The sequence below is a fragment of the Triturus cristatus genome, chromosome 8 (assembly GCF_964204655.1).
Source record: "Triturus cristatus chromosome 8, aTriCri1.1, whole genome shotgun sequence".
Lineage (NCBI taxonomy): Eukaryota > Metazoa > Chordata > Amphibia > Caudata > Salamandridae > Triturus > Triturus cristatus.
Window position 1 is genome coordinate 1,183,216,365 of NC_140591.1, and position 25,087 is coordinate 1,183,241,451.

Consider the following 25,087-nt stretch of genomic DNA (forward strand, 5'->3'; position numbering starts at 1 on the left):
TGGTCAAACAGGAATATGTACATAGTTGTGAGGCAAATGCAGAGCATATAGAATCCTCTTTGATTTTGCCCATAGGAATACGAAGATTTCTAGACTGCAATTTAACTGTATTACTAAAAAGCATTTCTAACACGTTCAAGGGGTCCAAAAAGAAATTTGCCAAAATCTGGTCTCTAGTGACTGAATATCTGACATTGTTACCCCCATGCAGCATTTATGCAGTCAAAGATTCACACAATGGGTCTGAGTTAGAGCCAGGTTGTATTCGCTGAACCCAAAACTTAAGGTCGAACTATGGAGTTATTGTAGGTATCCATGAATAAATTCCCTCAGGTGTGGTGTGGTTTATACGGACGGGGGGGGGGGGGGGGGGGGGGTTAGTGGCTGTGTGTCTGGGGGTATGGGGGGGAGGGTTATAGTTTAGGTTTAAGTCTGTTCATTAAATTCATTTGAATGGGACAACTAACCTGTCTGAGATTCTACAGAGGATTTAGGTAGATGATAGACTCCAAGAACGATATGCTAAGTGTGACGAACAAGTTTCAGGAGATATCTTGCCTCAATTTGCAGTTAGAGTTTGTATCACACAAATGTAAATATTGCTTTTCCTCTGTATTTTTTGTATTATTTAAAAGTAATAAATTCCATGACACAAAAAAGAATCTTTGTAAAAACTTACTCCACTAACTAATGAGGCCTTACATGTCACCTGTATCTTTAACTACATCATAGCAATTATAAAACAAGCACTGGCAAAGCCACCAGTTCTTGTCTTTATTATGATAGTGCGGAGTCACTGGCTTTGCTATTTTAAGTATTACTTAAAAAGGTAAAAGAAAGGGAGGAGCCAAGATGGCGACCGGGACGGCAGCGTAGATTCCCGGCTCCGTGAACCTCCGCATCCCGCACGGATATCCTGCATGAGATCCTTATTCTGCGCTACGAGATCGTGTTCGTAAACGAAAGTGGCAACCGACCGTGTGACTCCGAGGTCTCTGACTGCCGTACAACCGGAGAAATCAGCGGTTGAACTTTGCGGCCCGTGCGGTCCCGAAGCCGGGACCTCGAGTGGACGCCTTGGCCGGGTGGCAGTTGAACAACAGCGGCCTGTGGTGACTGGGTGGAGTCGGTCCACCGAAGTGGAGCTCCCCTCGGCCTGCATTTTGCTGCGGCCGCTCCCCCCTGCTGAACGTTGCGGACTGAGGACATGCCCGGGTGTGCAATTCTCGGATTCCGTGGCGTTTGCCCTTGCCTTTGACGGTGAGCTGCCCGGACGCCGTCCCTGGCTCGCCCTGATCCTTGCGGGCTGCTCCCGGCTTTTCGCGGGAGCTGGTCCGTGGCGGAGACGACTGCTGCCCGTGACCGCGCAACGGCTGAATCTGTGCCTGCCCCAGGATCCCTGTCTTCAGCGACGTGGACCTTGAGGAGTTGTTCCCGGGGTCCTGGCCCCACTACGAGTCGGGCCTTCCCAGCGGCCATTTTGTCGCGATGCAGCCTACCATCCTGTCCGCTGGGACGCAACGAGACTGGGGGTGTGTGCCTTTCGGGAGTGTGGCGGAGCGATCGGAGGGAGCTGCTCTGGGATACGGCGACCTCCTGGAGGCCCTTGGTGCCCTTCATTACTCCTTGGCTCATGGCGCCGGGGTCCTGGAGGGGAAGCTAGATGGTGTGGTAACAGCGTTGGGACAGTGGCGGCATGCTGGTCCACAGGTACACAGTGGCTTTCCACACTGCACACAAGAGGAAGATGTTGCGGCCCCCCCCGCGATTAGTGTACAGCCGGACACTCCGGACAATATGCTACCGTGTGGTCGGCTAACTGTGGACTTGATCTGTTCCGGAGGTATCGGACCTGAGCGGAAAATGGTGGCCTTGTCCCGTGCGCGGTCTCCGGCGGCCCAGGGACAATTCCAGCAACGTGTGTCTCATTTGGCTGATTCAGCCTGTCTGGACCTTGTGTGCAATGCAGATCCTGGGGCGGCACTGGAAAAGACGCCCCTCCATGAAGCGGTCTGTGCGGATGCTCAGAGACTTCCACCCCACCTGTGTGCGGCGCTTCCCGACTGTTTTTGGACACTCCTGTACCTTGGGACATCGGACATGGTGCTGGGTCGAGGGACAGGCATGGGCAGAATCGCAAAAAGCGGTCAAGGCTGAGGCTGATCCTTCGGGGGTGGTCACCTAGTAGACAGGCGGACTCATGGTTGCGCGCTCTCGTGGTTATTCGCATAGTTGGTGTATAATGCTCCCCATTCCCCCCCCCCTTTTTTTGATATGGTCGACTTGGTGCTGCTAATCGTTTGCTGGGGGGAGACTTCACCGTGCGGGAGGGAGAAGCCGGGGGTATGTTTTTAAGGCCCTCCTCCAGTTTATTATATTCTTTCCGCCCCCCCGTCTGGGGGGGCTCTTTCTCACTCTCTTTTTTCCCTGTCTCTTCTATATTTCGGGTCTAGTTCCAGGGCGACAGGCACACTGCTGGGGGGTGGGGCCATACTCATTCGCAGAGGTGCAGGGTGGGGGGATGGGGGAGGGGACTCTTTAGTCTTTATCTCTTTTTCCATGGCCTCCGTTTTTTTCTCTGTTTCTTTTTGCTTTTTTTTTCTGGGATCAGTGCGATACACCACCCTGATTGTGAATCGTTTGCTCTTCATGTGTGCCACAGTTTCCGGGGGGTTCGCTGGGCTTTAGGTACGGGGACCTGTAGGCGCAACTATCTTTGATATTTCTCCTCATCCGTACTTTCCCGCGCCTGCGCCATTGATTTAATGTAGTGCTGCTTATTGTTTATGTCTCTTATCCTTGCCCCTTCTCGCTGTTGGGAAATTGTTTGGCACCTGATCCTACTGTTTTGTCTTATCATAAAATGAAAAACCCTTTCTCTCCTGGTGTCCTACCTGCGCGGCTCATTGGCCGGACTATATTGGATTGAAGACTTTGCTCTCCGAGGTGCCGCCTGTGTTGACATTTGCTATTATTATCCTGGTTACTTAGCGGCCGGCCCCGGGGGGTTGTAGGCCCATACGTGTAAATGATTGAAACATCAATAAAGGTTTTTCAAAAAAAAAAAAAAAAGTAAAAGAAAACATTTCAAAACACTAAAGGAAAAGCAAGCACATACCTTATATCTCAGAACTGTACTTAAATTCAACATTTTCAATCTGTATACATGTCATGGTCCTTTTTAGGTCAAAGGTTACCAGACACCGCAGCTGTCTGGTGTGCTGAAGACTTATTGGGGACATTTTGAAAGCTTCCCTTTGAATTCATTCCCCCCCATTACCAATGGCTTTGCGTTTTGTAACTCACATTTGCTTGCCTTCTAGTTGCTGGTTTTATTTGTCTTATGCTGTGCAGCTCGTGTTAATCCCTCCTGTGGAGGGTAGCCTGTTTACTGGTATTCTTCCAAGAGTGCTCACTTTCTGTAAACAGGCCTTTAAATGTTGTTCTTATCTTGTCACATCTGCTGTGTGCTGTGCATTCAAAGACGGAGGTCGAATGTTAGCCTCCGACTACCAAGGGAGCTTGGTTCTTACTTTTCTTTCTCAGACTTTCAAAGTGAGAGAATTTATCTGACAATCTGCGTGTGCAAGAAAAGGCTTTTTTCTAGCACACAACAAAATGTAAATGCACTCTGCAAATATTTCAGAATATGTAAAAATAAGAAAAGCACAAATGAAGCACACTTTTTTGTAACTCTGAAGTGTACTAGAAACAAATGTTTTAATAGGGCTCAAAACAAATCAATACACTAGGTGATGCCATTTACACACATTATCATTTGAGCAATGTATTGTTTTATCAAGTAAAACTGTATGTCTGTGCAAATATAATGGCCCTTTCAATTGAAAATGTGTTGCTTGGTGTAGCAGTGCACTACCACACCAAGCATACTCCACATCACTCTATTCCACGCCCCTCAACTTTACACCACGCCACGTCACTCTACGCCACTCCACTCCACTCCACGTCAATTACATCCACGCCCATATACGCTACTCTACTCCGCTCCCCGGCACCCCTCTTCACTCCACGCAACTCACTTTTAGACATGCTGATCTACAGCCAAGCTAGTGTACAATATGACTAAATACCTTGGTGTGAGAAAGTGCCATCTTTCTTGCATGGTATGCCCCCACTTTTTGCTGAATGTACTTTGACTGAGTGTGCCCTGGACTCCTGCCAATCAGGTGCCCAGGGCCTATGTTCCTTCCCTAAAACACACAAAACCCAAATTGGCAATCCCTGGCCTCATGTCAGCCCCTGGTAAATGGTACCCTAGGTACCCAGGGCCTTGTGACCAGGGAAGGCCTCTAAGTGCTGCAGCACTCATTGTGCCACCCTTAGGGGCCCTGTACCTTTACACACACACACTGCCTTTGCAGGCTGGGTGTCTGGGTGCAAGACAAAACAAAGTCGACATGGCACACATCCCTGTGTGCCATGCCCATCACCTACACTGCCATGGCATACATCAGCCACCCCTCTAGCTGGGTGCCTTAAGCCAATGGTGTGGGCACATGAGCCCTGTGCCCCTACAGTACCCAGGTCCATTCCTGAGCCCTGTAAGTGCAGTGCTGCCATTTAAGAGTACATGGTGCGGAGTGCTGAGAGCAAAGAAATTCGGTGGCCGCCGCTTTTCTTGCCTGGCTCCCAGTCTCTGAAACCCTCTTCCTCTCCTCATCAAATCCACTCCCTCCCTCTTGAACTTTAGGAAGTTACTAAAAACTCACCTTTTCACTCTTTAAGTCTAAACCTAAGTGACTCTCGCCTTATTCGTTTCTCGCTCTCTGTCTCAACAGCGCCAGGAAGCCTTTGGTGTCAGCGCGCTTTACAAGTTCCACTTAAGATAAGATAAGATAAGAGAGCTAGTCAAACACGAACTCCACAGCACCATAATGGCAACACTGAAGACTGAGAAGTTTGGTATCAAACTTCTCAGCACATTAAACCCACACTGATGACAGTGTGGGATTTAATGTACCAAGCAACCCAGAGGGCATCTTAGAGATGCCCCCTTAAACCTAACCTACAATCCACGTCTGTTCTGAGGCTGCCACACAGCAGACATGTTGCAGGACCCCTGGGTGGGAGAGCCCCTGCTCTCCTGGGCCTGCAACAATGCACATCCTGGGCGAGGTGCTAAATCTCCTCCCCCAGGATGGGCAGGGGGAAGCTTCAAAGGCATGCTGCCTCTGTGAGCTTCCCCAGGCCACTGCAACCCCCCACTCTGGCGCGAAGCTTGGCGGGAAACCCCAAATAAGGACAGGGGATGTGCCAGCCTGCCAACCCCACCCCTCAGGTGGGGGAGGCGAGGTGAAGCACATCTCCGGGCTCTCGCCATCTTGAAGATGGGAAGCCCTACCCTATCAGGACAAGGCTACTGCCCCCCTCCCACAGGAGAGAGGCAGGATAGGGAGTGTACCCACCCCAGGAAAGGGACCTATTGGTCCCTGCCCTTCACCTACCTGTAACGCCCCTAAATCTAGTATTTAGGGGCACCCTGAACCTTCCTTTCCCTGATTCCGAAATTCAAAGAAGAGCAAGAAGAAAGAAGACCTGCCCTGCAGCTGCTAAGAAGAGGAAGACACCAACTGCTTTGGCCCCAGCCCTACCGGCCTGTCGACCCTCGAACCTGCTCCTGCTCCAACCCGGCATCTCTTGTGGCCAGCAACCTCACAAACCCCGGAGGACCTGGCTACCTTTTGGCTCTAAGCCCCTGGGACTCCCATGAGTAGAGGCTCTACTCAAAACCTACCTCTAATCTCTGGCAGCAGCCCAGAACCGCGAACCCAGCACACTCTGCACCAGCCAAGCCTAGCCAGTGCCGGAGTGAACAAAGACCACGAGGACGACCCCACGGCGACTGTGACCCCGAGTCCGGCACCCAAGGACTTCCCTCGACCCTCCTGAAGAAGCCTGCAGCCTCAGAACAAGGTGCCCCCCCTACCGCGATCAACAGAGGGTAAGATTTCCCGACACCAAACGGCACCCCTGCACGCGGCGCCCCGCGGCCCCCTGTGCCCAATCCCGGGGTACCTACCTATCTTCCAACTACCCAACTTACCTCTCAAAGTGGTGGTGGCACCTGAAGAATCCTCGTCCCCGAGCTTGCAGTCTTTTTCTAAACCGGAGATTTCCCATTGAAATTAATTGAGCGCCCGAAGGCTCAAAAGCACCCTGCACCCAGCCGCCCGAGTGGCCCTGGCAGTGCAACCTCTACACCTACCTACTTCCCCACTTGCCCTGAGTAAGTTACCAGGAACCCAGCTCCCACAGCCGCGTGGCTTGCTAGCCAGCAGCCACCAACCAAGGCCCCCTATCCCTCATAGGATAACATTGGGCCTAACTCTCTCTGTACCCGGCTGCCCTAGAGTCGCTGAGGGTGAACCAACTGTACCTACCTGACCCTGGGGGACCCCTGAGTCTATGCCCAGAACCTCAACTCTGCCAGTCGAGTACTTATCTTTAAACCGATAACTCTATTTTCTTCATAGGGTAACATTGACTGGCTTTTTCCTGAAATTTCTTCTAAGTGTGGACTTTTCAAATCTTAAAATATTCCCCAAAAATCAGCCGAGTAACGAAAACACTCACCTGCTCTTAGGTGAGCTCCCAGTGCTGGATCTTGGTGCCCAGCACGGACTCTGAAAAATACTTACAACTGTACTTACCAGTAACCCAATTTTCACCCTTAGGAAATCATTGACTGTTTTTCTGTGAAATTACTTCTAAGTGTCAATTTCTGCAATCTTTAAATATTCTTTAAAAATCGTATAATACCTGAAAACGCAATTACTTACCTGTTTTGGATAAAGGTCCCAGTACTGAGTCTAGGCACCCAGTACTGGATTACAAAAGTAACGAGAACATACTGTACCTGCAACTTGAATTTTCTTCCATAGGGAATCATTGACTGTTTTCTTTGAAATATTTTCTAAGTGTCAACTTTTAAAACAGCAAAATATTGTCTAAAAATCATAACAGTAATTAAGTCGACTTTCATCACTTGATTCTAAGTACTGACCCAGGACTGAATCTAGGATCCAGTCCTGGAATTCCAAAAGTAATCCTAAAAGTAATCTGTTGCAAATAACTTGAAATTTCCATCGAGCTCAATGCATTGTTGTGTTTAAAATAGAGTTGACTATTGCAACCACTTGTAACTGTTTACAACAGTAAATTGCATATTGCAAAAGTATTTATATAAAGCATCTCATTCTGAGAAAGTATATTTTAAATCCAATTGTTGGTTCTAAAATAAAACAAGCATATATTTTTTTTATATATAAACCATTGGCCTAGAGTTCAGTTCTTGAGTGTGTGAGACCATTTGCTGACTGAGTGTGTACAACAAATGCTTTACACTGTCCTCTGATACTGCCTTACTGCTCGACCAAGCTACCACTTTAGAGAGTAAGGTTATATCTAACTTTAACCTTTGTCAAACCCTGGGGGACTGTGGACTCTGTACACCCTGTACCTATTAAGGAACAGTATATACAGAGCCACTTTCTCACAATTGGCAAAGCAAATAGTTCCTGCATAGATGAGACACATTGGTTTAGGCAATACTTGTTCAAATACTTTTTAGGTCGAGGACCGTCCGGTCTGCCGAAGGCAGAACCGGAAGTCGGAGATTTAATGTTTCTGAGAGTGGCTCCTTAGCCCGCCTCTTTTTGCCTCTCCTCCATTGGCTGGCTTCCTAAACGGAGGCCAGCCATTGGAGGAGAGAGCCGTCCCTCCAAATAGGCTCCGTCTTTTTCAGATTCGGGGGCGTGTTCCTTGCTGTTCTTTCCACTTTTTAGCCACGCCCTTTTAGAACAGCAGGAACACGCCCTCGAATCCGAAAAAGTTTGGAAGCTTCCATCCGCCATTTTTTTAGGTATCGTCTGGCCGTGAGGATCTTCTTGCTGTTGTGCGTACATTTCAGCTAACGCATCGATCTTCTGGCCGCCGAAAAACTTCCTGAATGCGCCCACAGCCCGACCTCAACCCGCAGCGCTTTATCTGCCACAGAGTGCAATGTATCTGTGAGTCTTTACCTGTAAAACACAGTAAGGGTTTGCTCCGAATTTGCACCTCTCTCTATGGCGCTGCTTCACCAACCCCCTTCCAGCATTAACAGACCGGACTCGTACTCTGACGCACTTTTTTTTTTGTTTACATTTCAGCTAAAGTATCGATCTTCCGGCCGCAGAAAAACTTCCTGAACGCGCCCACAGCCCGACCTCAACCCGCAGCGCTTTATCTGCCACAGAGAGTGCAATGTAGCTGTGAGTCTTTACCTGTAAAACACAGTAAGGGTTTGCTCCGAATTTGCACCCCTCTATGGCGCAGCTTCACCAACCCCCTTCCAGCATTAACAGACCGGGCATGTAATAGGAGCTTGCACAGCGCCTGGAGGACGAGCGCACAGGTCAGCAGCACATTAAGTAGGTGCACGAGACTCTGGGCCGGTCAGTGCGAGAGTGGCATTAAACACTGCCAGCTCGGGATGCCAGGCTTGTAAGTCGACAGGGGCCGGTTTGTTCAGCCAGCACACGGCACCCCAGGAGCTATGGGCACGATTTGCTCCGAATTAAACGACTGGACAGGTGCACCTGAAGTAATAATTTACACGGAGAGGATGTTGCATAACGGCCAGAGTGGTCCAGCTCGAAGCTGGGGAACCAGATTCGAGTCTCGGCAGGGACACAACATCCTGTGATTCTGGGCAAAGCACTTAATCTCCCCGTTCCTAATACAATTATGTGGCTCGACTGTTGTGCCACTGGCTGTATTACATCCTGTTAGGAGCATAAAGCGTAGGGTAACGCAGCGAGAGGTGCAGGGCGCGATGTACCGCGAGCTTCCCAGACTACCTCTGCCAATACACCTTAATCCCAACCAGCAACCCCTTGCCCCTCCCCGCTGAGTGCTTCAAGTATGTGAAAAGTGGAGGGATCTATCAGTGGATTAAGGAGTGGGTGTAGCCTACGGAGGTCTTCTTGTGAAGTAGAGGTCCTGGCTTAGTACTGAGGGCTAGCTAGTCTCCTGTGCTTCATAAGTACGTCAACTAAATCATTCTGAATACAGAGAACATAAAAAAGTCCTTTTTCCCCCTGCTCGAGAAGCTAATAGTGGTTGCCCCAAAATTAAGAGGCCTTTTCAAGGTATGGGTGAATAAAGAGAAGAAGTACTATTACCAGCAGGTAAGGTTAGTGCCAACTTTCCAAATTGGTCGACAAACGGTAGTAGTAAACACATTTCTTGAATCAAAATTAAACCTCTCTTTCGCTCTCAAACGCTCACCTCCTCTCTATTGTCCGACCAGTCTGACGTAATTGACCTCTGGAGCCATAGCCTGCTCGATCTCATTCCTCACGCTTCTGCCTGAGCTCATCTCATGCCCAGAGGGGTAGGAACATTCTCCCAGAGCAGAACCTGAATGGCAGGTTCTAAAAGAACTAGTCCTCATTATCTTCCTCGTCCTGCCTACTATCTCAAATTCTTTATTTTCTTCCATACTTTAAACAACTCCCTCCCCTCCCCACACCACTCTTACTCGTGCTTTCTGTACTGCATGTATGTTTGTGTAGTAGTGGTTTGTGTTTGCCTTCTTTTAAAACCCAATAAGAGACCCCGCACACATGTTCATGGAAAGTTAGAGAAGTGAAGGAACCAAGTGTTGAGACGTTGTGTCGACTCGATGACCTGTTGGTAATCTTCCAGCCCCTTCTCTCTTTTTTGGTAGTTCTTTGAAGATGTCATGGAGATGCAATAACTTTTCATGCATGGATTTGGTTACCATTTTAAACTCCCTTCTCGTTCTTTTTGTCAAACTACCAAGGCCTTACCTTACCTTACGTTGCGCAGGTTTTAGCTCCCACTCTTAGACCCACTGCAAATGACATATGTCCCTGTGTAGTGCACACAAATTAAAGTGAATCAAAAGAGCCGATTTTGGTGGAACAAGGGCCGTCACAATTGAGGCAAGACCAGGGCACGAGTCGGGGTTAAACGCAGGTACACGGCGTCCACTCTATATTGCACTGTGTGAATGTATATAGATCTGTGTGTACACATGTGTCTGTGTAGATTGCTTTATGGCTAAGTGTCGCTATTTAGAAGTAGCTCTGTCTGTGTGTACCTAAGTTTAGGCTGGATATATGTGTGTGGCTCTGTGTGTAACTGTGTTTGTGGCGCTCTGTGTGTGTGGCTCTGTATGTGTTGGTGGCTCTGTGTGTGTGTGTGGCTCAGTATGTGCAAGTCTGTGTATGTCTGTGTGGTTCTATGTGTGTAGCTGTGCGTGTGTGTGGCTCAGTGTATTTGTAGCTCAATAAGTGCATAGGTGCCTCTGTGTGTGTATAGATGGCTCAGTATCTTTATGTGGCTAGCTCGGTATGTGTGTTAAGTGACTATGTCTCTGGCTAGCTCTGTATGTGTATGTCAGTGGCTCTGTATGTGGATGTCTGTAGCTCTGAATATTTGTGTGGATAGCTCTCTATCTGTGTCTGGCAGACTCTGTATGTGTGGCTCTGTATGTATGTCTGGGTGATACACTTTGTATGTGTGTGGCTCTGTGTGGGTGGTTCTGTATGTGTGTGGGGTTGGCTCTCTCACTACGTCACTCTCCCTAACTCTCTCTCTCTCTCTCTCACTACCTCACTATCAATCACTACCTCACTATCTCTCACTATACTACACTCTCTACCTCACTCTCTAACTCACTACTCAACTCTCTCGTTCTCACTGCAACACAATATCACTACCACAGTAACTATCTCTCACTCTAACACACTACTTAAAAACTTCACTCTCTCTCTATCTCACTACCTCACTCTCTATCACTACATCACTATCTATTTGTATCTCACTCTCACTATAACACAACACACTCTCTCAAAACTTCACTACATCACTCTCACTACCTCACAACTTCACTCTCTTTCTAACTCACTAATTCACTCTCTCTATCTCACTACCTCACTCTCTCTCTCAAATACACTAATTCACTTACACTCACTCTTTCACTACCTCACTCTATCTCACTACTTCACTCTCTGTTTCTATCTTAATACCTCACAACATCCCTCACTACCTCACTCTCTTTCACTACCTCAATCTTTCTCTATCTCACTACCTCACAACATCACTCACTGTTTCTATCTCACTACGTCAGAAAATACCTCTCACTAACTCACTCTTTCACTACCTCACTCTCTATCTACCTCACTCTCTCACTACATAACTCTATACACCACTACTCCCCTCTATCTAGATCACTACCTCACTCTCTCACTACCTCACTACCTCACTACCTCACTCTCTATATCACAACTTCACTCTCTCTCTAACTCACTACATCACTCACTCTCTATCTCTCTACCTCACTCTTTCTATCTCACTAACTCACTTTCACTGTCTCTTTCACTACCTCTCTCTATCTCACTACATCACAACACCACTCTGCTTACATCTCACTACCTCACAACATCCCTCTCCCTCACTACATCACTGTTTCACTACCTCACTCTCTCTCACTACATAACTCTCTCTAACTCACTACTCCACTCTATCTCACTACCTCACTATCTCACAACTTCTCTATCTCAAAACATCACTACCTCACTCTCTAGCTCACAACTTCACTCTCTCACTCACTACCTCAATCACTCTCTATCTCACTACCTCACTCTTTCTATCTCACTAACTCACTTTCACTCTCTTTCATTACCTCTCTCTATCTCACTACATCACAACATCACTCTACGCTTATATATCACTACCTCTCAACATCCCTCTCCCTCACTACCTCACTCTTTCACTACCTCACTCTCTCTATCTCTCTATCTCACTCTCTATCTACCTCACTCTCTACCTCACTCTCTCACTACCTCACTCTCTATTTCAATACCTCACTCTCTCTCTCACTACCTCACTCTCTCTCTGCTAATGCAATAGGTATCACCTATGCAAAAAAAAAAGCTAATGCAAATAGAAATGACAATGCCATTTATTTAGGGATACAAAAATGATAAAAAAATAATGAGCAATACCAATAGCTCTACCTATAATATTGCAGAGACCATTGCATTGTAAATGCTTGTTCACTCATGAACTCTAAACAGAATTAAACAAGCATTGGCATAGCCAATAGGTCTCGCCTTTGGGACCTTAGAAGTATTTAGCCATGCAACAGTTGCATAACTAAATACTTTTAAGGTCCCAAAAGCGAGACCTATTGGCTATGCCAAGCGGCCGTGCGGCCGCAAAAGTGAAAGTGATCGCGATCAAACATCAAAGCGGCCGTGAAAGTGGAAGTAATCGCGGTAAACCGCGGGGCGCGCGCCCGCGCACATGCACTGTAGCTCTAGGCTGGCCTGGTAGCACTTTTTGGAGCCCTCTCAATAAGTCTCGCCAGACCAGCGCATGCGCTGGGTCAGGCGAGACCTAAAAAGGAATAAGTTAGAGTCAGAATGTAAAGAGAAGTGCTTGTCAATGCCTAATTTACTTTCCATAGGATTCAGCCATTTAGCCCTCTGCAGTAGTCCAGGCAACAGATTTATGGCCCTCCGGGAGAAGTGCGATGCTATGCATCCCTTTTGCCATTAGACACTAGTTAAGTCAGAGCAGCAGATAACCCTTTTCCCACCGCCATAAAGGATTTTGTGTGCCAAAGACGCTGCTTTCAAGCAATATCTGAAGGAGATACAACAAAAACAACCCTTAATTTTTGCTCTTCACCCATCCCCAACAAATATATCCCGGTTTCTCAGATTTTATAGACAATATGGGAAGGGTAGGGAGTAACGCAACATGGAGCCAGCATGATTTTGAGAGGGGGGCGGGGGAGCATCACATAAGGGAGAGAGCAAGAGATAACATGCACACATGGAATGCTGAATGAAAAAGCAAAAATAGGTCCCTAAATGTGAGCAGTGGAAGGATTCAAGGTAAGCAATCAAAAGGATTGTAAAGAGAGTACACTCATAGGAAGGAGCAATAACAAGAAGAGACACAAACCACGGAATAAGAAGCAAACAAATTAAAATGACAAAAAGGCCAACTTATAGTGAGCAATGAGCAGGTTGTAAGCTCATTGTAAGTTCAGAATAGGTCTCTCACAACCCAGACAGCTTGCGATCCAATAAGAAAATCAAGTCTGTAGTGCCAGCACAATAGGACAGACTGGACTGAATACGAGGATTATTTCCTTTTACAAGGAGCCCCATATACAAGCACATTTTGCACAGAGATGGTAATTCAAAGGAAGCAGCTTTGGTTCTCTAAAAAGGCTGCAATTTTGAAGAAAGTGTCATGGGTCCATTTTACCTTTGAAACCTCTTAAGTTTTTAATGGACTACCGTCATTAATGCTCTTATCTATCTCTGTATGGAATATGCACCAGGAGACCACATAATGAGACATTCGTTTCCAGGGCCAAGTAAGTCATGCTAGCATTCTCTGGACTGTGCTGTAAAGAAAATTTGATTTTACACTGTCTACAGTTGCCTTGATTGTTCACCCCAGAGCATTCCAAATGGTATTAAACAAGTGACTGCCATACAAATTACACCTACCTCATGGGAATAACTTAATATGGGTAATTTATTATCACCAATGTTGCATAAATGAACAGGAAGTATGTGGACACATGTAACCAATAAGATAATAAAGCACAGTATTTGAATGGCAAATTGTAGGGCAAACACTCCCATTTGACATGCAAATCAAGAATGGAAATTCAAAGAGGTGTACTCGACAAAGCCTTCTCTGCAGGCCAACAACTGAATAGAGGAAGAGAGTTCACTGCTTGGATCTATTAGACCCCAGGCAACCAATCCCTGGTTGGTCTCTGCCCCTCTTGGATCTAGTTGTGTGAGAATTAACAGTACGATCGCTCAAAGCAGCTTGAGTCACAAGAAAATGGTCGACTGATACAATCTGGCTTTCACGGGACCACACCCAAGGCAGTCTCTGACTCAAGAAGATAAAAGGGCAAGTGTCCTGCCCTCCACCTAATTCCACATTTTATAATTCCTGCCTCTTCCTGATCTTAAGAGGTGGGTAGGCACATCTGTTCCATTAAAAATATTCCCTTTTGTGCCTCCTAGATCTAGTATGCTATAGTCCAAGCTTGAGAGATAAGAGCTGCACAGTGTGTGCCATAGATCACTAGCTCTGGGGGCAGATACCAACAAGTCTTCTAGATATGGATACATTAGTGGCATTTCTAAGGGTAGGAGTGGGGAAGGGAAACTATTTGATACAATGATTGTGGGTGCACCTACCTTAGTGGGGGCGATACTGTGCTTGTAGTTTTATGAGGAACAGAGTCTTTTGAAAGTACATAAGGAAAGTGTAAGAAAGTGGGTCAATTTTTGGAGTTGGCTGTTGTCCACCTTAAGAAATATTTACATTAACTTGTCAGGGTGAAACTTCAAAGTTACTAAATTAACCTACACTCAACCCCCTGGTAGCTATAGCACAGAGCAGCCAGGTATAACTTTGGCCAATAACTAGAATAATTATGCAGTACCAAAACAGTAATAAAGTCAAAACCACAAGAAATAAAATCCCAACCCGAATTAGAAAAAGAGAATAATATGTAATAAACAAAATGACACCAAAACAAACTCCAATAAAGGGAACCAGAGATATGAATATATACGTTTTAAGTAAAAATTGCGTTAAAAAGCGCAAAGTGCTAATTATAGTCTGTGGAAGAGGAAGACCAGGACCGAAGCGCAATTTTAGGCTGAACGCGATGAAGCATGGGTCGAACACACGAAGCAGGTTTGTTCAAGTTAAAGTTTTACCTTCTGACTTTTTATGGAGCTCAAATGCCTTCAGCGGGGCAAGGCTGGAGCTGTATTCAAGAAAAGTGTAGTGAAATCAGACATCTTTGCCGAGAAGTCCACCTAACTGATTCGAAGGTCTTGGAAGTCCAGTGCTCTAAATCCCACTTTTCATAGTTTCTGGAGCAATTCCTCTGGGTAATCTAAAGCTCCCAGGACCCCAAAGACAGTACTTAGTAGTCAGTGCTTACTCAAGCAGAGACCACCAGTATGTTTCAGCCCGGATCCAGTTGGTCACTACAGGAAAAATGCTTTTGGCAGTTTGTTGTGCCCCTGTAGCCACACACAAGATGCAATCCAAGTCATCTTTTAAGTTCACTTCTTCATCCTGGGTACAGGACGGAGCAGGTTCAGTCCTCCAACACACCTTTTAGGTCACAGACTGCAAATCCAATCTTCTTCTGATAATCCACAGATCTAGGGAGGTTCTCAGGAGGGTGCTTTAGTATGCAAAATCTTATGGGTGGCACTAGCTAGGCTGTGTGGAGATGACTCATGGCCCCTCACAAATTAATGGGGTAAAAGGTTCCAGGGGTAAAAGGTTCCAGGGGTAACCATACCTACATTGTTTTTTTTAATAAATTCTAATTTGCCCAACTGTAAATAATCCCAGTGTGTCCCTAAATACTAAAATCCAAGATAAGAAAAACCTTAATCTCTTGTGCAGATCTCATGTATCCACCAAGAGGTGTGACCAGGAAATTGTATAGTCCTTTACCCGGTGTCCAGTTCTGGAGGAAACTTTGCTTCCACTGGGTTTCAAGCAAGCCTGGCTAGTGTGGGCCTTGGGGACAAAGGTCTTCCCTTCTTTGAATCTGTCCTTACACTACAGTATGAATGTGCAGGCCTCATCTCTGTCCCTTTCAAGTTAATGATTTTCCTGGCCCCACCTCAACGGTCCATTCTGAGCCAACAGGGATCAAATGTTTCAAGCCCAGTCCTACATCTCACCAGGTCTAAGCCATGGTTTGCCCTGGGAACAGTTTTCACACCTCATTAAGGTGCAGTATAGGGAAAATGTAACCTTCTACACATTCCTTTTCCTAAATGGTTATTAAAAATATAACTGCAGCAATTAATTGGATTTTTATATAAAATATGAAAATTGTCTTGGAATGACTATTTTAGCTGTTTCCTCTCAAAAGTTACAGATTAAAGTTTAGAATCTGTACATTCCCTAGGATCCAGCTACAGCCCTGCCAGTGAAAATAGCTATTGGGGTTTAGTCACTGTAGGGACATAGCAACCTTATTTTTTGTATAAATTCAATTTTTAAAGGGGCACGCAGCTAGCTACGATGCTGTGAGTAAGCGAATGGCCCCAGCTACTTGCCAAACACAAACACCCAGCCCACTGCAGCCGTTGCACATACATCCCAGGACCGGGCCGGGTGCCCCTAGTGTGCTGTGCTTACAGCGGGGTCCTCTGGCATTCGCGGGACTGCACAAATGCAGAGAGCTCAGATTCCGGCCCCGGATCTTCAAACTGGCGGCCTCTCAATACTAGTGAGGGTCACGTAGACAGAGGAAGTGACCGCTCCGTAAGTGCCGCACGCACCCTTTTGCGCTCAGCGGGGTGCTTCCGAGCTTTTGGAGCAAGGCAGGGGGCCAAAGTAGATCACGGAGCTGGGTCGCCATACCGGGCAGTGACAGAGCCTGTGTATAAGCAGAACCTGCTTTGTGCACAAGATCGGCCCAGCCCTACTACTGAGGCATATGAGGCCCAAGAACTCATACCCTGGCACAGCATTGGCACAGACAGAGGGGGGCCCTGGAAGTAGCCAGAGGGGAGGCGTGTCTGTCAGGCGAGTCTTACTCCCCCCACTGAGGAACAGCCATGAAGTGCTGGGGACCCTCCTACGACAGATTTGACTTTTCTGGACCACATTGGGCCATCCCCCACCGGCCCCACTCTGATGATGCTGCTGGGGGTAGCTGAGGGGCCAGAGAAGAATTTGTTCCGGCGTCTAGCCCTGCAATAACCCAGGGTGAGGAGATTGCCCTCTTATTGCCCGGGTTCCCCAATGCCTTCGAGGTGCGACGCAGATTAAGTGGAGACTGGGGGCCGAGACCAGACTGAGTGAAGAACCTCCCTGCCCCACCTGCAACTATTGCTGTGCAGTGCTACCCCACATCCCATGGAAGTTTGACGGCCGGGTTGCCCCTTATTGCTTTGACTCGCACCCCCCCTATTATGTGTCTGGGGTAGAAGAGCGGGCTCCAAAGCCTACAGTCTCTGGGGCATTGACACTAGGCGACTCCCTGGTGGACTAGGGCTGAATACTGCAGGGTGGTTACCTCATTTCCTCTACCATCCCAGCTCACAGGTTGGTTAGTCATGACTAACTGAATTGTCCATGGTCCCCAAAACACTACTACTCCATGCTGGTCACAACTCCTGCACTGGTCCGCACACTTGTTTGATTTAGCCCCCTTGTACCTTGGGGTCTTTCTAGAACGGCCCATAACCCACATTTGCACACAGAAGACCTGAAGCCCGGAGTGCTCGGCTAATTGTATCCCCTGGAGCCTTGAGAAGTTAGTTAGTTGTTGCCAAAGTGGTCACCTGGGACATCCCTGCTTGTTGTTGGGGCCTCGCCTGCTGCCTGTACCAAATTAGAAACACTGCTGACCGACTATAGAGAACTGACAACTATTTGCTATTTGGGAGTGACCTAATATCAAACTGTAGATTTGCTTTACGAGGGAAATCTTTGCTGTGCACTTGCCGCCTTGAGATGCTCAGTTGCCTTCTAGTTCACTCTCCTATTGTCAATATGCGGTCTAAAATGGTGGTGTTTCCTCTATTTATTTGTGGCCCTCCCAGTGGAGCTTCTGTGGAAGTTCTTCAGAGAGTTGGGTGGTATCATGCAAATACTATATGGGGGAAATGAGCGGCACCGTGTGGCGCTAAAGACACTGTGTCTGCTGGTGGAAGAGGGTGGGCTAACTGTGTCTGATTTTGAAATTCACTACTTGGTGGCACAACTAACGTGGATAGCCTACTAGAAGTCTGCACTGTGGGATGGAGTGGGTCATTGAGAGCGTGGCCTGACCTTAAAGGATCTTTTAACCATTATATTGCTAAAACCCAGAGCAGTATCTATGGTTTCAGATATGAATGTGCTGATTAAAGCGGCGCGCTACATTTGGGCTAGGGCGCTGCAGTAGATGCACCGCACCCTAAGTTGCCATACACTACGGAGCTGCTGGTTGCCCTATGTTGGCAGTGGATTGGGAGTTGGTCAGGGCTTCGTCAGTGAAAGGAACTGGGATCACTATAATAGGTGAATTATTTGTGGGGTCAAGATCTGTCTTTTCATGAAATTGCAGGAAACATACGATCTAACAGTAGGGCATTTTTTACTCCACAGACCTCTGATGCATGGGGCATGTGAGTTGTGGGGTCATGGCATTGCAGAACCACAGGAGCACGAGTGCCTGCGCTATAGATTTCTAACAACTGGCCTGACAAAGGCGGTCACCTTGCTATACAGGGCACTGTTGAAAGGGCACAGCCAGACCGGACATGTTTGAGAGAGCACTGAGATGAGGACTTGGGAACACCTTGAATGACAGAGCTCAGGAAGAGGGTGTTGGAACTCACCCCCGAAGTGTCTGGAAATGCTCACTTCAAGCTCATTCCGTTCTATTATCTACATAGGGCATACCTCACCCCTCTGTGCCTATATGTCATGTTCCCCAGCACAACACCGGCCTGTCCTCAATGCCAATGAAGGCTTCTTTCACATGGTTTAGTCTTGCCCGTTGTTGAGAACATCCTCATCCACCGTCTTCCTAGTCATTTGCCGCACTACTGATCGGAGCTTTGAACTCACTCCCCAACTGTGTTTACTGGGCCTACATGACCGTAGTGCGGCCCGGAAGGTCACTGATAGATTTATAGATTTGGTGCTTACACTTGCTCGCAGACAACTGACAAGGAGTTGGAAATTGGCATGTGCGTGCTAAAGGGAGGCGACCCAGAAGGAAGAAAACAGGGGTGTACGTAAGGTATCAATTTTGCCCCGGTGGGATACCATACTGGGGGTTTGCACCAGACTGGGGCCTGGCGAACTAGTTGTATAGTAAGAACCACTGTCAGGGGATTCTTTCCCTTCTACCAAGATGGAGGGGACGGTTCCAACCCAGTTGACCTCCCTTTGAACTGTTTGGAGTGTGTTAGCTTGATTGACTTTGGGTGCCAAAATGGGTGTGGATGCATTGATTGATGTCCGAGGCTCTGGCTTGGGGATGTTCTTGCACACTGCCCCCACGAGTGGGTCCTGGGTACATGAGTCCATTTGCTGTCCCCCCGCTTGTGCCCCCTGATCTGCAGGCCACTAAGGCACTGGGTGCTTCCCTAAGATGCAAACTGTTATTACTAAATTACTCTGCTTGCCTACTAAACTACTGCACAGAGTTAAAAAAAAAAAAAAACAGTAAAAATAGGGTCCAGAAAAAAAAGATCTTTTGGAAGAGTTTTAGCACCTGCTAAATGCAGACACCGCAATTATAAACAAGCATTTACAAATGCAATATTTTTTTTCCATCGCAGGGCAAAGTAGTAAAAGTGAACATATAAGGCTTGCCAGGGATGCATGTTCCAGTTTGGACTGGGAGTGTGTTTTAGGAATGCAGCAGTTCTGCAGGATTGATTGCTGCCAAGGCGTACTAGTCTTCTAGGGAGTAAGGCTGCATCTTCTTGGCAGCTCCTACTGCAGTGAAGCAGGTCTTAACCAGCCAGCGCTCTTTCCATCTGGTGCTGCTCACAGAGGTACCTCTCGTTTTGCCATTCTGCTTCCATTCAAGAGGATCCCAGCTACCAACTTTTGCCCTGGCCACGGAGTATGCTGCCAGAAGCTTAATCCCCCAGATCTGCACCCAGCACTAGTGGTCAAAACTGTCATGCCACACAGTCTGGTACAAAATGCAAGTAGATGTTGAGAATTAGAGAGCCTCTCAGCGTGTACACAGCTGCCATAGCCCACATAGGCTTTCAGAAACAAATTGGGAATCATGCACAAGTCAAGCAGATTCACAGTTTGCCAATCACGGGCAGTGTGACATTTAATGGATGCAGCATACCTGAAGAGGATTTTTGGGGCAATACATGAGAAATCCACATTATTTTCTCGGGCAAGAGTCTGGACCAGCTGTTTACTTTGCCAGAAAGCAGTACTTTTTCTGAGAATTCTGATCACATTTATTGGTTAAATTGCACCAGAATAGTCATGCTGACAAACACACTGCACAAGCTCCTACTTTTCAACTTTCCACCCAATAACATTTCCTATCCCTAAGAAACCATAACAGTCCCTGTATCTGCAAGCCATCAGACGCAATCAGTTTTGTATCCTGTGGGCCTAGTGACCCAGACTAACATCACCTCATAGCCCTCACCCTTTCAACTTAAGTGTGTCTTTCTAAAAGCACTCGAAATTAAACATGAACCAGGCTACATAGCTGTGAAATTAAGTGGAAATGTTTTAGTTATTGTCACCATGTGGGGCTCTTGAAAAATAATGTGGAACAAAAATAAACCTAAAAGGCCAAATATGAATGTACACTGGAAATCAACTTGTTCTGCTTCAAGTGCAAGGCAGGGTCACTGCAATCTAACAACCTGCCAGCTTCTCACATGTTAGAACTGCTACATGTTCAAGAGCCAAAGACAGCTAGCTTGGTTGGTGCTGAAAAACACTTGCTTTTGTTTGCATGCATAAAGCACCTTCTGGCTGTGGGAATAATCAGGCCACCACCTATGTGGATTGAGTAAGCGTGCAGGATCTCAAGACACTCTTTAGTAGCACTCTGGAACCCACTCACATAACTGTTCTTTATTTCATTCAAGCACTGCACTCTTTTGGGGAAGGGAAGTGAGCATGGTGGGCCCTCTGCCAAAAAGACCCAAAACTCCAGATCTTGGTGCTTCAGTGACATTTCATTCAGACTTTTCATGTCAATTAAAGGGTACGGATCTTCAGCTTCTGGTGGACACTTGCTGCTCTCTGTCAATATGTTCAACTAAACCATCCTGGAGGAGTGCAGTCCTTATGTAGAAATGGTTTTGCTTGCTGGGAGACAGGAAAGGCAGATTAGATTGGATTCTTCAGTGACTGTCTCACAGCAAGACATAGAAGGGTCACATTTTGAAGTTATGCATGATCTTTCTACTGATGCTTCAGGCAGATTTACAAATGCAACTCTCCAGCTCTTGTGGTGATCTGATCCCCAGATTGTTCAATGATGCACTACACCATAGAATCAGGTTTGGCAAATGCTTTAGCCCTTTGACCAGATTGGCTTATAGAGCAGGGTCTAACAACCAGGCTCACACTGAACTTTACTCACCCTCATGTAGGCATGCTGGAATGTGGCGATGGTACCAGTAGTCACCTTGAAGTGAACCCCACCAACCAGTATGACTATGTTCTCACAAGGCTTGCACTCTGGGTGGATAATAGTTACAAATCTTTCATTTTGCCAGGAGTGTAATTTATCCCCATGATTCAGACCATTAGGCCAGCTGGAACTACATCAGAGAACACTTGCAAAAAAACATAGAAGCGGCCTCTATCCATTGTGGGTCCTAGTTTGAAGATGTACACCATCAAGAGGCTTTTAGGGGCACAGCTCGATATCAATTGAAGCCTCATTATTAGAGGGTTGCCTCGTACAAGGGCTCATAAAAAGGTATTTCTTAGTAGTAAATGGGGGAAGGCAAATGGACGGTAAACCTCTTGAGCAGGGCATCTCCATTTGGCAGCCAGAGTTTAAACAGCATTAACCCCTTCCATGCTCATGACGGAACGGTTCCGTCATGAGCCACGGTTGAGCTGTGCTCATGACGGAACCGTTCCGTCATGGCCCCGCCCGCGCTCGAACCCTTCAGCACCGCGGCGGAATTCGCCCAGCGCTGAAGGGGTTAAACAGCTGTTTGCCATGCTTCTCCTGGTCTTCACTGTCAAGCTTGGTGTCCAGTTTCTCAATCAGCTGAGCATTAGCAATCTCTTCTTTATTTAGGATGAGATTAAGGACCAGTTGACAGAAGCTGATTGGAAGCTTCTTTCCCTCCATGCAGATTGCAGACTTGCCAAACTGGTGCTTTGAAGGATTACAAACCTCCCACCCTCCCTATGTTTTTACATCATGTCTTCAATCTTCCTGGTACATTCTGGGGCTCCGAGCTGGGCATCAACCTATGAAACATCACCCTTTGCATCAAACTTTGTGATGAAAAACACAGCAAGCAGTTCCAAGATGAAATTCTAGCCTTGCAGGCCAGACTAAAAGCCAACAGTACCAAGCAATTGTTAAATCACGATGTAGCCCAAACGACCAAACTCTCCATCAAGTATGAGGAAATTATGTTGGCATTCTCCACAATATGCTGAAAGTTTTGGTACTGTTCCTCTGCTTTTAACTGCAGCTGTAGCAGAGAAGTGTTAATTTGTTTATTATCAATTCTGGATGAATTCTTTCTGCGATGGCCTGACACAGGACAATCACAGTCTGTATACATAGTCCACAACTCCCAAAGCACGATCTGTTACACAAAGTGCCGCTGTGACATGATGAAAGGTCAGTGAGCTCTAGGATGTTAATCAGGTTGATGAGAAGGCCAGTACCATCTTTACTCTATTTGATGAAAAGCAAATCGTTCAATGACAGAGCATAAAACAGGGATATGGCAGTCGACTTGATGGTTGGTTTTGAAATATTAGCCTTCTTGTTCATAATGGCCTGGTTGTAGTCTATGGAGAAGTTCACCATTTGGATAGATGGCAGTGAACTCTCCTGAGATTTGAATTAAGAATTGAGGTGGGTTGGGACTGCTTGCCTCACTCGTGAGACAGAAAGCAGAAACACTTTTTATCCATCTCACTTGATGAGAATATTTTTTTTAAAATATTCACTTTCCTTGCTAGATACCGTCAAATCTTATTATCCTCTTTACAGGACATCTGAAAAATAGTCTACTGGTTGAGAATTTGCTTCTGATGCCTCGATCTGATTAATATAATTGTATTTTTAAGCTAGGGATTTAGGGCAGCCTTTTTTGTGCATGTACTAGTGTTAACTCCTTTTGGATTAAGTCAATTTCTGCCAGATACTTACTGGAGGCATGCTCTGCTGTGAGAGCCCCTCAAAGAAACATTTCTCATAGGGTTATCTTGCTGGTTGTTCCAAAATTCCTTCTGCTCTTCCTGGTTGGAATTTCAAGGGTGACTAGGTCTGTCTACCAATAAGAATGGCTAGCGGGTCCTGTATTTGTACCTTCTAAACTGAATTTGACTGTAATAAATGCACAAACCGAAAGCACTTGAGGAACACTTCCAGCCTCTAAGCCTTTTAACGATGCAGATGACAGGAAATATACAATCTGGGCATGGCTTTTATATTCCTCAATGCTATAAGTGAAAACCTGGAAACGATCTAACACATCATTGCTAGTTTGCAACACTGATACACCCACCCTAATCCAATGCTTTCAGCATAATGCTTTCTTTTTTCCACCAGACAGCATATTGTTTTCCTTTAAAATCATATTAAAATCTCCTCCAGAGAGCATAGAGAGAGACTGTTCGCTAACTCCAATAATAAATCGGCTACCAGATATGGATCATTTACTACAGGCTCCTCGGAGTTTCAGTGAGGGGAAAATAGGCAGAGTTGTAAACATAAATAGGGAACTGGTTTACCAGGCCACAGTCAAGAAATTCTATTTCACTGTGCAGGCTGCAGTAGTCCAAGAGGTTCGTACTAGCAGAAATGATCGCAGAGAAGTAGTTAAGAGTGAAGTTTACTTGTACATAGCAGGCCATCAATAACACGCAGAGCATTTTTAATAAAAACTGTGTTTTTTGTTGTTATATTTAAAATAAACGTAAACAGTTCCAATCGAATTACCTCATTGATAACATATCTCTTTGTTCTGGAATCATGCAATACTTATTCAATTGTTGTCATCCACTCCCTCAAGAATATAAAATAAGGAGGGGCAATAAAGAAGTGGTGGGAGGGGTTGGGGACACAGGAACAATCAAAATAACAGAGGTAAAAAGAGAGGACTGGAACCAGCAGCTCACATTTTCAATCAAAGCGCCAGTATTTTCTCCAATTGACCGATATCTTTTTCAATTTCCGTGCCCAGCCTTTACTTTCATATATACACTTTTTGGCCAAAATGCATCAATCCATATTGCTTATCCCTTCTGATATTGTTGAAACATCTCTACTATTCCACTTTCCTGCTATATCCCTCTTTACTACCACTGTTTGGTGCAATATTGAATATTTATTTATATGAAAGCCCTCACGAACACATCCCCATACAGTGCGGTCAACAGCAGACTCGTGCTCTCAGTAAGGCCAGTGTAAAAGCTTTGGCTGACGCGTTTCGGAAATTACTCCTTCATCCAGAGCCGGTTAACAAGTGAAACAATGGCAACACGGTTCAGAACACCTGCTTTTATTAAACGGAGTCCTGCCCTTCATAGCAGGTTCTCTCGCCACCTACGGCGTATGCCGCAAAGCACAATGGTAATTGCAGTCCGAACCAAAGTGACAACCCCAGTGGGTGTTGACATTGAGAAACTGTTCAAAATAAATCTCAAGTGAGTTACTGTCTTTGTGAGTGCTGTGCCCGCTGTTAGTATCCACGACTCACTCTGTCAAGCGTTGTTTGTCCTTATAGCGCGCCGGGTCCTCCCAGCATATATATATATATATATATCAGTAATATGACTTTTTTTGGTCAAAGATACAGATAGTTTTTTATTTTCCACTAGAGTGAAATCCAAAATCTTGGTCTTGGAGGCTAAATGAACTTTCAGAGCATACCGCTCTCTGATATATTTATAAGTTTTCAGAGTTGTTGAGATCGAATTATGGTTGAAGTTCTTCAAACTATTTTATTACGTGTGTCTAAACCTCTCCCAGGACTGAGATGCAAATTATGTTCCACTTGTTGAATTTCTAAAACTGCGCAGTTTCTTTTAAGAGCACCACCCATAGTGCTGTGTTATATAGCAGAATCTTTTGAAAACCGTAGTGCTGCAGTTGCAGCGTGCCATGTTTTCATTTTTGTTAGAATGTATTTGGAAAGACTGATCGCTCTATTACTTTCGTATAAGTACAGTGGCTACCCTTGTTTACCCACTGCGTGTCAGTTTGCTCTCCCGGAGTAGAAAAGGCACAGTTATCCCTAAGCAAAGACTTTTCGATTTAGGGTTCTGGTTGATA

The 25,087-nt window shown here is 46.2% G+C and overlaps 1 protein-coding gene and 1 pseudogene across 5 annotated transcripts in view; both read right to left on the minus strand.

Annotated features, from left to right (window-relative positions):
• The window catches only part of NIPA2 (NIPA magnesium transporter 2), a 140,098-nt gene that overhangs the window by 85,434 nt on the left and 29,577 nt on the right, over positions 1-25,087 (minus strand). The gene's annotated exons all lie outside the window — the stretch shown is intronic.
• LOC146805586 (elongation factor 2 pseudogene) lies at positions 20,501-22,615 on the minus strand (annotated as a pseudogene).